The sequence below is a fragment of the Triticum aestivum genome, chromosome 7B (assembly GCF_018294505.1).
Source record: "Triticum aestivum cultivar Chinese Spring chromosome 7B, IWGSC CS RefSeq v2.1, whole genome shotgun sequence".
Classification (NCBI taxonomy): Eukaryota; Viridiplantae; Streptophyta; class Magnoliopsida; order Poales; family Poaceae; genus Triticum; species Triticum aestivum.
This window is the reverse complement of record NC_057813.1, coordinates 710291804-710302076: the sequence shown is the minus strand read 5'-3', so window position 1 is coordinate 710302076 and position 10273 is coordinate 710291804. Positions and strand designations below refer to the sequence as shown.

General features: G+C 50.9%; 1 pseudogene; it reads left to right on the top strand.

Moving 5' to 3' along the window:
* The first annotated feature begins 1505 nt into the window (after positions 1-1505).
* LOC123162711 (probable calcium-binding protein CML25/26) lies at positions 1506-2130 on the top strand (annotated as a pseudogene).
* Positions 2131-10273: the final 8143 nt, after the last annotated feature.

Sequence of the window (10273 nt, the reverse complement as noted above, 5' to 3'; positions counted from 1 at the left end):
CGATGACATGAGAAGAATCGCACATAAGATGAGCACGTAGAAATTTAATAGTACGGGTATGTTCTCCTTGCCAGAACCAGAAAGGACACGGAAGTAACACCATGAAAGAAGAGAAGACTAGTCGTCCAGTTGGTACTTCTGTCACACATCATTTGACCTTGACCGTGTCTTTTCATAACAGAAACAAGAGGGGGTTTGAATCGGAAATTCACCGGTGCGGACGAGCTCGCGCGCTATCGGTATCTAGAGGCGTTCTTTTCCATTGAGATGCGTAATTTCCGATGTGGGACCGATGGGTGGTTAGGGGAGTTAATGTGTGTGCGTGACGGGCACTGACGCCGTGGGAGACGGTGTTTACTGGTCAGCGACGCCGAGACGACCATGGGCCCAAACATGGGTACCCTTTTACTTGTCAGAGTTGGGCACCCAAGTACCCTTTCGGAGGATGCCGTCTCAATAGCGGAAGTTGACGGCGGCATTCGGTTATGGGCGGCTCCGACACTCATGTTCCAACGGAACAACACGAAGCTGAGCCGCTACTTTCAGGTTAGTTTGGACTGTGGAGCACCTGTACTCAACGTCAATGCACACCATAGCAGTAAATACGTTGTGCTACGCGTCATGGAGTCGTTCGTCCAGCTAGCGGGAGCGCACGAGCTCGTCCACACCGTCGCCGTTCTCGGGTTTGAATAGCAGATACATACCTCCATCGAATTGTGTAGCAGTATGGGCTGAGGTGCTCTGCGCCTATGCATGACACATCCCATCCATCGGGAACAATATTCATTTTTAGAAAGAAAAAAAGCTATTACCACCGTATTAAAATATAAAACATTTTTTAGGTTATGTATGAGTACTTTGTAACTGATTAGCAGTAGCTTTCTTGCTAGGCAGTTGGAAATATGATTTTTTTTCCTACTAATAATTAATCAATTAAGCTCTAGACAACTATTACTATGGCTGCCATGCCGTGCACATCTCGCCCAGCGCGTTGGCGTCGTCGGCGGTGTCGGCCGTTGACGGCCGCGTTGCCGATCGATGGAGCTTCATTATTCGTCATATCCATCAATCCACGTGCTGTCATAAACATTTGGCCCTTGGATATAGAACATGGTTTCATGGTGCTTAATTAATTGACGCAAGGACCGCGCGGCAGGCTTGGTGAGCAATATTCAAATCATTCGGATTCAAATGAATTGACGCAAGGAATTGAGGTCCACGCGTGCGCCACATTTACTTAGTACCTCCATGATCGATGGTAAACTTCTTCGAAGGGACTTGTACGCGTAGAAAACACGGATATACTAAATTTCACATATGCATTGTTTTTCGTCGATGCCAACATCTTGTCTTCCGTTCATGCGCGTATATATACCCCGCAATACATGCGCCATATTATACCATCAACAAGGCATACAAATCAAGTTCGCAGCTCCCAATCAGCTAGTCATCAGCAACACTTATTTAGCGAAAAGGAAGCAAGATCGACGAATAGTCACTCGATCATGGCGGTGCCGTCGGTGTTCGCCGCCTTCGACAAGGATGGCAGACGGCAAGGTGTCCGCATCCGAGCTGCGGCGCTGCACGGAGGCGACGCTGGGCAAGTACGTGTCTGAGGAGGAGGCGGTGGCGGCCCTCGCGGCGGTGGACACCGACGGTGACGGACTGCTAAACCAAGAAGAGTTCTCGAGGCTGGCCGCCGCCGGCGCCCATGAAGCGGACGATGCTGACGTGAAGCGAAGGTGCTTGAGGGAGGCTTTCGGGATGTAAGCGTCGTCGTCCGTGGAAGACACGACGACGACGATGATTACGCCGGCGAGCCTGAGGCGGACGCTGAGCAGGCTGGGGTCGCACGAGCTGGGCGTGGAGGAGTGCCGGGCAATGATATGCAGATTCGACCTCGACGGCGACGGCAAACTCTCGTTCGACGAGTTCAGGGTCATGATGATGGCATGATCATCGACTCTCTTTCTCTTCGTCGCATTTTTGTAGATACGTGTAATGTTGACTTAATTCATTGATCGATCACATACGGAGTATGCCATATGTGATATGCATGTACAGCCATATGTATGTCATACGGAGTACTCTCATGGTCGCATTCTTCTGGATACATAGTAATGTTCACTTAATCCATTGATCGATCAAATATGTGATATGTATGTACAGTTATGTGTCCTTTTCATTTATTGTTTTGCTCGCACGATTGCTGGTATATATGTTACGGGTGAAGTTGTGGCTTTAGAGGGCGTTTGTTTCCAGGGACTTATTGGCTTAGGGACTTAAAAAAGTCTCTATAAGTCCCATCTAAACCAAACACTAGAAGAACGCCCGTGCGTTGCAACGGGGCCACATTAACTTTAAGAGTTCAATACTAATATTCTCATACATATCCAGTGACATTGACGACCTTTTTTACTATCAAATCCTCACACACACACTCTCTGCCTTCCTTTTCCTCACTCCCCGCCCCCTCTCTCTCTAACACACACACACACACACATATCCATATTATTGGGTACGGGACCATAATCAATCTATTTCACACACACGCTAGTGCATAACAATATGCATGGATTATGTGTATTATATTTGCCACCACAACTGAGGGAATTAATTCCATGTAAATCGGCTAGCCACAGCTCCAAGAATACGCGGAGGATGTGGCCCGCTTCCAAGTGCGTCTGCGTGCTGGCCACCCACGCCGGGTCCTTCAAGTGCCGCTTCCACCGCACCAACTCCCAGGCCCAGGGAAGCCGCCCTTCTTCGCCCCCTTCAACGGCCGCGGCCAACGGGGTGCCGCGGCACCCGGCCTCGCCGTTCTCGTCCTCCGGCACCGTCACGACCCAGTGACGTAGCCCAAGCATGGGCCTCGAGAATCAAGAACGCTCGACAACGGAGAGGGAAGGAAAGATCATATACATGTCATAAGAAAGGGAGTTTATTTACCGCTCCCTCGATGTATTGTTTCCTTTGTTTGGAGATTGATTACCATCCATGAGTTAAGGTAAGGTTAATGTGATTGAGCGATTTTTTTTCTGAAAATCAATTATTTGTTTTCTAATTAATGTGATTGAGCGATTTAAGGTAAGGTTAATTAATTTAGATTTGATCTTTAGAGATTGTTCGTGATTGATTCTACATTACTAAATAACTTGCGCCAGCATGGAAAGTTCTGATCTGTTCAGATTTCTTTCATTGTGTGAGAGGGTGACGCAAAAATAAACCGATGAAGTGGGGGGAGGGGACGAAAAAAATCTACGAAAAAAACCAGCGAAGGTGGGAGGAGGTATCAAAAAAACCATGGGAGGTGGGACGAAAAAAAAACCTCCCATACTTCATGCAGGAAGAGCACACATTCATAAGCTAACGGTTTCACAATGCGTTCTTGCTAATAGTAATTGAACCAAATGAAACGATGGACAAGCAGATTGATTAAAGAACTCTAGGTAATATTTCATGCCATAAGCATTGGCTCAAAAAGTTAATTTGTAAGTAACAAAAAAAGGCCTAGAAGAATAGTTCTACCTAAATAAAGTTTACTGCTGCACATGAGCAGATCCACACGAAGCAGAGGGAAGGTGGAGCAGGCCGGTAACCAGGGGAAGGAGCATAGTGGGAGAAGATTTACACTACCGTCTCCACCGGATATGGTGTCTCCGCCGCATCTGTGGAGGCGCCACGGCTCCGCCTCGGATGGTGCTCGTGGCTATGGTGAAGAGGAGGGGCGACGCATGGGCGAAGAGGCAGGCGGTACTCGTGGCCAAAATAGTGGGTCGTTCGAGCTGCGGGAGGGAGGAGGGGATCGCCGGGAGGCAGCGAGATCGGTGGGCGGCGGCGGCGGCGTCCAGGTAGGGAAGTCGAGGTAGGGCGCTGTGTTTTTTAGGGGAATTGCTTGTGAAAATAACGTGCCACAACGATGTAGCGAGCGGATCCCCTTAAAAAAGACGTAGCGAATGGATTCTCTTAAAACTGGTAGGAATGGACACGATTGATGACGTTGATAAATAGTGGTGAATGTTGGCCTAATTTACTATCATCATGCATGGAAACGAATCATCAAGAAAAAGAATACTTCCTATTACTATGCTCATAGGAAGCTTCCTAATCTCTGCTACCAAACAGTTTCTGCCCAAACAAGGAAGGGAAGTTATGGACCTGATTCGGAAGGAAACAAATGTTATGAAGATTAATTAATTTAGATTTGATCTTTAGAGATTGATTATGATTGATTCTTTTATATAAAGACATTACTAAATAATTTGTGTCAGTATGGAAAGTTCTGATCCGTTCAGTTTTTTTCGGTGTGTGAGAGGGTGAAGCGAAAATAAACCGATGAAGTGGGGGGAGGGGAAGAAAAAAAATTTATGAAAAAAACCAGCGAAGGTGGGAGGAGGTACCAAAAAAATCATGGTAGGTGGGACGAAAAAAAACCTGGAAGCGAGAATACCAACTGCTCCATTAGGAATAGAGATGAGGGACTTATAGGGACTTAAAGTGGGCATTTGGGACTTATTAAATAAGACTTTCAAGGAGGGACTTATAGGAACTTATAGTTGTAATATGGTCTTATAGGGACTTATAAGTTCCAGGAACCAAACAGGTAGGGACTTTTTAGGGACTTGGGACTTATAAGTTGGGACTAAAAAAAGTCCTAGGACTTATGAACCAAACAGGGCCTTAGTTCAAATGTGGACTAAATTGCAGAAAAGGTTCTTTCTTAAATTTGTTGCGAAAAACACCGCACGCGAATTCCATTTTTTTGCAAATCGCACTAATAGCTTTACTCTCCCTAACCGACAAGGGGGGCCACATGTAAGGACGATCGTGGCACGACACAATGGTTCATAGCTGTGCTCGCAAATAGTACCCCATATTTAATTGGATTTTTCATTGTCCACCTAAAAAGAAAACTAGTCGCCTCTATGTCCACCTAAAATTTCATGATGGTTCTAGAGAACTGAAAAATTCCGTGTGTTATGATCCTACTTAGGGCATCTTCAACTGCAACCCGCAAAATCCTCCCGCATCCATCCACGGACAGAGGGACAAGTCCGCCGACACGGATGCGGGAGGCAGCCATCCAACTGTAGCCGCATACATTTTGTAACAACTCGAACTAACCGGACGAAATTCATTCAAACAAGTCCGGATTTCATATAAACACGGTCGAATTTCATATAAACATGACGAATTTCATTACAATTACATCAAAGCGGTGCTAGTCAACTCGGAGTATAATTAATACCTAATCTAAATGATTGCCGGTGTCCGGTACCCGTTTCCGGCCATCAACCCCGAGAACTGAAGCTTCACCATCTCCAATTCCGCCTCGGCACTCTGCAGCTCCGCCTCCAGAGCCCCGGGAATTGAAGTTGTCCGCCTCCACATCGCCGCCAAGTGACTAATCAGCCGCTGATGTTGAGCCCAGCAAGCTTGGCGTCGACGGGAGGGGAGGAGCGGTGGCCTTTCTGGGACCAGAGCACAGGCAACCTACTGTGCAGTACTCTTCCTTGTTGTCGGCGGCACCCGCGGACGTGTCGGCTTCTTCATGGTTGTGGTGGCGGGGCGCGGCCTCGATGTTGTCCTCCTCCTCCTCGTCAGTCTCACCAAAGACCGCCTCACCCGCTTTGTCGTTGCACCCCTTGCCGGCGGCCACCACCTCCACCACCCGCTTGCGGTACTGCCAACGGGCGAGGCGGATCTCGTCGGTGGAGCAGTAGGACTCAAGCGGCGCCTCCTGCTCCGCCAGGTCCGCGTCCGGCGCGACCGCCCTGCCGGTGGTGAGTTGCTCTTCAGCCTGCAGATCGTCTTGGAGGAGGTGGTGGTTATAGGTGGCGTCGGCATGCGCCTGCCGGAACTGCTCCTCCCACACCATGTTCATGTAATGGACAGAGGCCTCGCCGATGGTCATGGTGCAATGAACAATCAAGGGTGGCATGGGGGAGGAGGGTGGCACTGGCTCGTCGGAGGAGGCATCCTCCATTTGCACGTCGTCATCCTCCTCCGTCTGCCTGCCGGCCTGCCAGCCGACAGCAATGGTGGCCATCTCCTTCTTCTGCTCCGACGTTAGCCCGTCCCAGAGAGCTTTGGCGGCGGAGGAATCCATGGGGGCAGTGGTGCGAAGGAGGATGACTGCGTCTATGGTCGAGACAGTGGTTTATATAACATCAGCGGGTGGCGGAGGGACGGACAGATGGCACCAGAGGAGATGCCTCGGCAACAGCGTGCCATAATTGCGGGCGGCAGATGGATGGGCGGGCGGCCGTCATGTCATTTGAATGCGCTGCAGTTTCCTGCACCGAGAAGCGGCTGGCGGTATCAAAACTGCCGGATCTCGGGTAGGGGGTCCCGAACTGTGCGTCTAAGGTTAATGGTAACAGGAGGCAGGGGACGCGATGTTTTACCTAGGTTCGGGCCCTCTCGATGGAGGTAATACCCTACTTCCTGCTTGATTGATCTTGATTATATGAGTATTACAAGAGTTGATCTACCACGAGATCGTAGAGGCTAAATCCTAGAAGCTAGCCTATGATTATGATTGTTCTTGTCCTACGGACTAAACCCTCCGGTTTATATAGGCACCGAAGGGGGCTAGGGTTACACAGAGTCGGTTACAGAGAAGGAGATCTACATATCCGAATTGCCAAGCTTGCCATCCACGCAAAGGAGAGTCCCATCCGGACACGGGGCGAAGTCTTCAATCTTGTATCTTCATAGTCTAACAGTCCGACCAAAGTATATAGTCCGGCTGTCCGAGGACCCCTTAATCCAGGACTCCTCTCAGTAGCCCCTGAACCAGGCTTCAATGACGATGAGTCCGGCGCGCAGATTGTCTTCGGTATTGCAAGGCGGGTTCCTTCTCCGGATACTCCATAGAAGATTTTGAACACAAGAATCATGTCCGGCTCTGCAAAACAAATTCCACATACCACCGTAGAGAGCACAATATTCCACAAATCTAATCTGCTGACAACTTTTCATAGCGTGACGTCACGCCACGGCCCGGTCTTTATTCGAACCATTTTTCACAACCAGCAATTGCACATAATGTGAGGCGGTTTCCTTGACACGTCTTGTCGAAGCAGAGATCGTGTCCCCTTATCGCGGGATTCTCATCAATACGGGCATGGGTAACCCAACCGTGCCATCAATCGTGGTGCTTGGGGAATAAGCGATTTTAACGGGCAAGTGGGGAGGCGCACGGTTTCTACCGCCTTTATAAAGATATAGGGATTCCCCTTTTTCACCCACGCCTTCTTCCTCCTTCGCTCATCCATTCTCGCACGCTCGAGCTCCAGCGCCCCAGTTCTCACCTTCTCCTACAGCCATTCCAAACATGTCTGGAGTGGGAGGCAAGTGGATGGCCTCCTCCGTTAAGGAGGAGTACATTACGAAGCTCCGGGAGGCCGGATACTTGGCCGCAGACATCGCGCACCGGCTCCCGGACACAGAGCAGATCGTCCCGACTCCAGAACACCACGAGAGGGTTGTGTTCCTCGCCCACTTTGTTCGCGGACTGGGATTCCCCCTCCACCCATTTGTCCGCGGGCTCATGTTTTACTATGGGTTAGACTTCCATGATCTGGCCCCTAATTTCATCCTCAACATCTCGGCGTTTATCATCGTGTGCCAGGCTTTCCTCCGCATCAAGCCCCACTTCGGCCTGTGGCTGAAGATCTTCAACGTGAAGCCGAAGATAGTGGTCGGCCAGCAAGCGGAGTGCGGAGGCGCCATGGTGGGCAAGATGCCCAACGTCACCTGGCTTGAAGGCTCCTTTGTGGAGACCATGAAGGGGTGGCAATCGGGATGGTTCTACATCACCGAGCCGCGCGACTCCAACTGGGCGGCGGCCCCCAAATTTAGATCCGGCATCCCCATGCGGCTTACCTCTTGGAAAAGGAAGGGCTTAGCCTGGGATGCGCCTGCGGAGCTGACCGGACTCTAGAACTGCATCAAAAATTTGATAGGCAAGAAGATCAAGCTTGTCAATATGGTCCAGGTCATGCTCTTCCGCCGGATCCTCCCGTGTCAAAGACGGACATTCAACCTGTGGGAGTTTAATTTGGCCAAACACGAGACGCTGTGGGAGCTCTTCAACAAGACGCACAAAGACATCTGGAAGGTGTTGTTCAAGGCCACTGAAGTACCTCCTCCCACCACCGAGGAATGCGGACTCAGCGCAAAGCGCCCCGCCAATCCGGTAAGCTCTCTATATTTCACAAGATGTGCCTTTCCTCAGTATGTTCGTGGGAGGAATTTAAGCCATCATACTGATTTGATAGGACTATATGGCGACTGCGGAGCAGATCGACGGTCCAGCTCCGTTGCCTGAAGATCCAGCAATCGCTCTCCTGACGGAGATGCTGTTTCCGGCGCCCTATGAGGTGCCGGAGAAGAAGGCCAAGAAGAAGACCACGGGGACCAGGAAAGGTCTCCGGCGCAAGGTTGTGTCGGACTCATCGTCCGAAGACACCGAGGCGCACTCCTCCAACGACAACGAGGAGGAGGATGAGGAAAACCCTCTCCCCCAAATGAGGGGGGGAGAAAAGGAAGGCCGCCCCTTCCGGGGAGGCCAAGGGTCCAAGAAGGGAAGGACCCTCCCTCCGGACCACTCCACAACAGCCGCCTACAACGACGAGGAGTGTCTACCCAGGGCCAAGCCCCTGGCAAAGTTGTAAGTATCCGGATACCATAATGCTTCTTGCATGTTTTAGCTTTATGGCTTCTTATCATGTTAAGATATGTTTGTGCAGTCCGTCCAAAGCCCGCATCGACTTATCCTCCTCGGATGGGTCCTTGAGCTCGTCGGAGATGAACAGCTATTCGCTCCCGATGGCCTCCACTCCCGGGCCCGCGGATGACATCGAGGTGTTATCTCAGAGGATATCGGGCCAGGAAGGCGCCTCAAGGTGAAACCCCCGATATCGGGCTCATGGGGGGAAAGATCCCCATGGACTCTGATGAGGGGGGTCGCAGCAAGCTTGGCCCCCAGTCAGATACTGCGCCGAAACCTCCAGTGGTTCCGGATTCAGGCAGGCAGCCCCTTGCCAAGGGGGGCGAGCCGCCTGTGCCGATGACCTCTGTCCATCCAGAGGCATCGGATAACTTGGTGGAAGTGCTTCAGAGCGCTTCCCTTGATGAAGGACACCATACTCTTATGAGTACGGTGATTGCGAAGGTTCGGTCCGCCAAACGCGGATTGACCGAAGCCTGCGCCAGCCTCCTGACAGGCTTTGAGGTAAGTAATTTAAATTATGAGAAAGTATCACAGTATAGACAGTAGCCCCTGATGCTCTATTTGGTGTTCGGAAAGAAAGGACGAACAGAGGATCAAATATTATTCCCAGGAGTCTAATCATATTATGTCTATGTGAATAAGCAGGCGTCGTTGTTGGCCACCGCCGCCGCCACTGCGGAGGTCTCCGGACTGAGGCAGAACCTGGGGCGGGCCGAGGAAGAGCTCAGCCTCGTGAAGAGGCAGCTCGAGGAGAACAAAGGTAAGTGGTACCCCGTCTGAATGTTATATAAAGGAAAAACTCATTGATGCTAATAGGGGCATGATGAATTTTACTAGGGGCCACGACCGAAGTAGCGGCCCTTAAGAAGGCGTTGTCCGAGGCCAAAGACAAAGCGGCCAAGGAGCACACTGAGCGCGAAAAACAAGAGGCTCGGGTTGATGAGGTCCAGCAAGAGCTCCAGGATTTCGTCAAAAAGTTCGAGTCCTTGGAGCGTGACTCCAAGAAGCAAGAGTCGGAGCTTGCGAAGGCCCGTCAGAGTGCGCAAGATGCCAAGGTCGAAGCCCAGAAGGCCCTCCACGAAATTGAGGCGACCAAGAAGATAGCTGCGGGTAAGGCTTTCATTATTGAAAGCAAGCATGTGAAGGAGACTTTCTTTTTACTTACCCGAATTCGGAGCTCCCCAGGAGCATTCGTAGATCTGCCGCACAGCATCTCTGATGCCGCAGAGTTCTACCGGGCTGAGGAAGGGAGCTCGACGGATAAGCTATTTTGGTCCCAGTATATTGGGGCCGAACATTCGATGCCCTTGAGCGATCAGCTGAAGCAATTGGTCGAACTTCACAAGGCGGCCGAACTGGACATGAAAGACTTCATAGTCCGTCTGTGGCCTGGCGAGCCCCTGCCCAGCAGCTACTTCGGCCTTGTCAAGCGGATGGTAAATGTCTGTCCGCGGCTTGAAGTCATTAAGCGGTCCGTCTGCATTAAGGGTGCACGCAGGGCCTTGGCCCGTGCGAAAGTGCACTGGGGGAAGA